We start from the raw sequence: 6,000 nt of genomic DNA on the forward strand, positions 1-6,000 counted from the left end.
CCAAACACAAACTAACCAGTGTCCTGCCATGGTGAGATCAGGTGCATTTCAGGTCCCCTCCCATCAGTGTCCCAAACAGAGTCCAGACTCTACTCCCCCCCAGCAATTGCCCTCTGCTCCCATCATTCTTAGCAAACAGCTGTCCCATCTTCAAGTTTCCCTCTTATAGGCCCCGACTGGGCCTCTGACAGTCTGACATGCGTCAGCTGACTGCTGTCCCCATCCATGAGCCTTTGCATAATAATCCAGGGTCCTACAGCTGTGGGCTTCCTACCCCAGCATCCTCCTGAACTATCACAGGGCCCCACATGGGTGCAGGGACAGTCATGGGCTGCTGTGCGGGGCTGGAGTAGTGCAAAGAACAAGAGAGAATAAGTGAATCCTGTCCATCACTTCAATCTTAAGAACAAAGCCCATTAATTTCCTGTGACACTATGTGGAAGATCAACACGGTCATGGTTCCTCTTCCAAAGTTCAATTTAGCATGGTAGGGAGGTGCTAAATTGAACTCACAGGGCATTCCCATCAGCGTTGGGACTCCTGCTCCTCAAGAGAAGAAAGGGAAGCTGAGGGGAGTGGAGACAGCGCAGAAGATCAAATTAAGGTACGTCTACTCCAGCTACATAATTACAAAGCTGGAGTTGCATATCTTGATTCGACCTTCTCCTTTAGTGGAGACCTGGCCTCAGGTAGTCAACTTGCCTCGGTCTCCACTGACCTGCTAACACTGGCTGTTGCATCCTGGCTGTCTTTGCCTTATTCCTCTGCATCCTGCTGTGCCCCTTTCCTCCTCCCAAGCATAGCATGTTAGCTATTAAGGTAGCAATGGAGTGGCAAGAGAAGACCACTCAACCATCCAGAGATCCTGGCCAAGTTCTGGACATCAGCCTCACAAAGGAGGGGAGGGTATGGCAGTGATATCACAAAGGCCTGTTGCAGGACTTTGGCCAATTGGAGGACAGCGGTAGGGGAGGACTTCATAGAGACCCTGACATCAGCCAGGCAGGACAAAGCTGAACAGACAAAGACTTGCACGACTTTGCAGCAGCAAGACTCCTGTTCAAGGCCTCTCCTTGGCAATGAGAGAGAATTAGGATTAATGTAGGCACAAGAGAAGTCCTGCGTTACTTTACAGACTAACAGATATTTTGGAGCATAGACATTTGTGGGCAAAGACCCGCTTCATCAGATGCCTGTGGGGCTTATGCGCCAATAAATCTGTTAGTCTATACAGTGCCACAGGACTTCTTGTTGTTTTTACAGATACAGACTAACACAGCCACCCCTCTGATACTTGGTTAATGTAAGTGAGCATGAGAAGCAACCTCCTCAGTTTTTTCCTTACCTATTACTGATTTTGTAATTCCGGTTTAGAAGGAAAAGAGCATCAGAATGATTTGTAACATGTTCAGTCTGATCCATCTGGTACCAGCTGAATTCTAGGCATAGAAATAACTAGGTTAAGGTGATTTGATTTCCTACCAAGGATGTAATCCCATAGACTCACTTGGGGCATTGGGGGCTTGTTCTTTTAGGTTTCCTCTTTCCCTCTCTCTTTCTTTAATTCTCTGACTTCTGCCACTGTCCCCTTTTCCATTCCTCCCTGCCTCCCTCAAGGAGGGCAGTGTGAGTGTTGGCAGGGGGAGGTTTCTGTCATTGTGAGCACAAATTCTGGGGAAGAAGGGGCTTCTGGAAGCAGGGTTTCCCTCCGGAAGATCCCCGCAGGCCACGTGTCTGCATGTGCACTCTGGAGTCTGGAAGAGCTTCTTCTGGACTCTGAACCACGTGCCGATATTCTAATGAGGATCAGAAAATTTGCATCCACACCTCATTAGCATCTTCCAGTTAGCTCATTAGTGTGCTGCTTCTGAAAGAAGTGGTCAGTGAAGACACAGCCAAAGAGATGGGACTAGAAGAGTGCTCAGAGACTGATCCCCTCTGGTGGTGTCTTGGGCAATCCTATTGGACTTCTGCTGAGATCCCTCCACCTCCCAGTTCCTGGAGTCTCCATGCAGATTGGCCAAGCAGGTGGCTATTGACTGGGATACCTTAGGTCCTTTTTAAGATCAAATACATAAGTCACAGGCAATCATGTATTTGATTGATTGAGCTGCCTCTCTGCAATTATTGTCTCTGCCCAGTTCCTGATTCTTTCTAATGTGACAGTTCTTTTCAAGTACTTGCTGATAATGATTATGAGCAATTGTGGGACTATAGTTCATTCAAGGGCACTTTATTGTGATCAATGGGTTCCAAGGGGCTGGCTGGGGCAGGACCTCAGCCTTGCAGGGGATGGAGGAGTGTTACAGTGACATCACAAAGGCCTGTTGCAGGATCTCAGCCTATTGGGGAAAGGTGGTGGGGCAGTGGTGACCTCACAGAGAGACCCTGACAACAGCCAGGCGAGGCAGGGCATTCTCAGACATGCCCCACCCCACAGCTTTGGGGGAGGCCATCCAAAAGAGGTGGGTCTGGAACTGCTTTGATACTGATCCCCTCTGGTGTTGCCTGGGCCATTCTTTGGGAAATATGCTGAGACCTCTCAGCCTCTCACTTCCCTGAGTCTCATTTTTCAACTGTGACCCATGGCTGTCCCTTCCTTTACAAGTTCTTCACAAGGGCTTGTCTCACCTTAGGCATGCCATGCTGGGAAACCTGCTGGCAGAGACCCCAGACACAGACAGGCTTCAATGCATCTTGGAGGTGAGCATAGTCAAGGGGCAGTTTTACCTTAGTGCTGGTGGGGACTGGAAAGGGGAGACTGGAAAACCATTTTCCATTCTGTCCTCCTACCGTGCACCACAGTGGGCCATCCTTGGTCAGGGCACTGCTATGTTGGGCCTTTCCTCCTTCAGGGGCAGAGGAAGGAGATGGAATTTCAAGTCAAGGCCACGGTTAGCTTTGGGAGTGTGTGCCTCAAATCCTCTGCCCAATTCCCTAATCCTGCCAGGAGATCCAGGAGATGGTGCTCACAGTAGGCTCCTTCCTAGAGAAAGACGAGAGTCCAAAAGGAGCCACTTGTTTTCTCCTACTGGCACAGAGATTGGGTGGAGGAGGGGAGAGGAATTGTCTTCACAGTCACTCCCTTCCTCTGACCAAAGGCCTTCCAGCTAGTGCAGGATAAGGGGTCTGTCTCCATCCTGATGAACTGCTCAGGAATAAGGAGTTCAGAAAGAACAGGACCAGCCCAGACACTGAACAGTGTTCAACTCTAGAGAGACAAAGACAAATTGTGACAATCCCCTTCTCAAGCTCCATGACCAACTAATTAGATAGACCACTCTGAGCATCCTAACTGTCCACCAATGACCCAGCCAAGGACATCAGCTGGCTGGCTAGGGAGGGGATTTAATGACTCTACAAACTGCTTCTATACCAGACATAAGGAAACCAATCTGGGATATGAGGGATAGCTCAGTGGTTTGTGCATTTGCCTGCTAAACACAGGATTGTGAGCTCAATCCTTGAGGAGACCATTTAGGGATTGGGACAAATAGATGTCAGGGATATCACTTGATGCTGCCAAAAGGGCAGGGGACTGGACTAGATGACCTGAGGTCCCTTCCAGTTCTAGGAGATGTATGTCTCCAATTTAAAATGAAAAAAGTTACCCTGACAGAAGCCAGGCAACAGGACCCCTCAAGAAATGGTCCTCCTCCCATCTGAGAGGGCCCCGCATTTGGTAAGGGGAGCCTTGTTGAAACTTGTATGTGCCTGCATGCTAGCTCAGAAACCAAAGATGCTGCCAGCCACTGCCGATTAGCAGGCTAACAGCAGCTGGGGGCAGAGCAGTCCCTGAGTGGGTGCAGGCCCTGGGGGCAAGTCACCTGCACAGGGCCTCCACCCCCACTTTAACACTTTTTTATACAGGGGAAATCTGGTTATAGTGAACTTCAAGGGCGCCTGCTGGCTGCAGGTTAAATCTCCATAACACCCAGCTGTATAACTATAATGTTGTTATATTGTACCTCTTTTTTAAATAATCATGGTCAGTGTCACACTGCTTACATTCTGAAAACTACCTTCCTGGACTTCCCTGCAGCAAACCCTGCTATCCGATCACAGTAATCCAGGTCTGATGTGACTTCCTTTTCAATGGACAGAATGGCAAGTCCACCCTGCCTCTCTTGACACCGCATTAGCTGCAGGCAGTGTTCCCTGTAAGCTGTGCACTTGTGCAGCCACTCAGGAGAGGTTTAAATGTTGCCAAGCTGGTTAGCAGAGCACCTACAGCAAGATTTTGTTTTTGCTGGTGGTGCACATTCACACATCCCTCAGTGCATAGAAAAATTATTCCACACGTGGGTGGAAAAGGTTAGGGAGGATGTTGGCTGTTGCTGCCCTGAAGCCACTCTGACGGGGATTGTCAGCAAAATCCTGCCCACTGTTACTGTGTTTGGGAAGGCAATCTCACGTGATCGTAGAACCCGAAGGGCTTGACGGGCAGCACTTGTTCCCTCCGGGGTGAACTCTCATAGTACCTGTAGCTATGTTTTCTCCATTTGTCTCTCTGCCTGCTAGTGGTAGCTGTTGTGTGCTAGCTGGGGGTGTAGGTGTGTTGGAGTGCAGAGCTGGGGTGCACTGAACCCTGGAGGGTGCAGGCATGAGGAGAGCAGGAGGGTGGGGGTGCAGTGGAAGAGGTGGATGGTGTTATGTCTGTCTCACCTGAACCCCCAATCTTTCTCCCCTATTGCCCTTATCACCCCACAATCCCCCCTCCCCTCATCCTACACCACTCTCCCTCCCTCTGGGGGAGGGATAGCTCAGTGGCTTGAGCATTGGCTTACTAAGCCTGGGGTTATGAGCTCACTCCTTGAGGAGGCCATTTAGGGATTGGGGCAAATAGATGCCAGGGATGGTGGTTGGTCCTGCCAAGAGGGTAGGGGACTGGACTGGACTAGATGACCTCCCAAGGTCCCTTCCAGCTCCAGGAGATGTGTATCTCCAATTACATATAATTTCTAATACTGGTCCCTGCCCAGGAATCATTCACATGTCTAATTCCTCCTCTTGCCCTGAAGACAGATTACATTCTCATCAAAAACAAACTGCAAGCCCTACAATTTACAAATGGTAGCATCCTACAGACATCTGTCAAAAACTCCCTTTGTTGAATGGGGTTATTGATTTATCTTTAGTTAACTGAGGGTGAGTTCACACCAGCTATCTCAACGAAATCTGTCTGTGATTCAGCCATACCTTGCCCTCTGTTTAACAGAAGCAAACAGGTTTGCAGAGCAGGCTGTAACCCAGAGGTCCCTTGGTCAAATGGCACCAAATTTGGATCACTAGTGCAACTCTGCATCCCCAGGAGGCAGATTTCCAAGCAATTGGAGCAACATTCAGATTTGAGAGCATTTAGAAAGTTTGAGTTTTAAAGCTCATAAAAATGGGGGAAATGCTGATGTTTTTCTGTACTTTGCCAGGCCTGGTGGGTGGTGGTAGAGATGTGGATCCCTTGGCCTGGTACTATGGGGATGTGAACCCCAAGGCTGGAGTTTGCTGCTGGGGAGCTGAAAAAAGCAGAGAGGACCCTGAGGCTGGGGGTGATAAGGGCCACACCCTGCTGGAGCCTGGTGGCCATGAACCCCCACACCCAGTCCTGGGAGAGGGGAGAAAGGGCAGTAGAAGGGGGAGGTGTAGGGCCCTGGGGGACACCAGCTTTGGGGCATGGGTGAAGGACCCTCACCTGTGCTGGGCTGCTGGCACTGGGACTTACCTGTTCTAGGAGGGGGCTCCCTGGACCGGTGGAGGGTCCCACAGATGGAAAAGGGAAGGAATTGTGCCTCCAAGCGAGAAGCCTGGAAAGGGCAGGAGCAGGGCATGTCAGACTGCCCCGTTCAGGCTGCCAGCTGGAGTGGCACAACTGAAGCAGAGGATCACTAAGACCCTGCAACAGCCAGAAGGCCAAAACAGCAGCCGGAAGAAGAGAAGCACAAACTGCAAGGGAGCAGCTAGAGCCCAGGCACGCATGCAAGCAAAAAGAACTAAATGAGGGGG

This window comes from Carettochelys insculpta, chromosome 1 (genome assembly GCF_033958435.1).
Source record: "Carettochelys insculpta isolate YL-2023 chromosome 1, ASM3395843v1, whole genome shotgun sequence".
NCBI classification, from domain to species: domain Eukaryota; kingdom Metazoa; phylum Chordata; order Testudines; family Carettochelyidae; genus Carettochelys; species Carettochelys insculpta.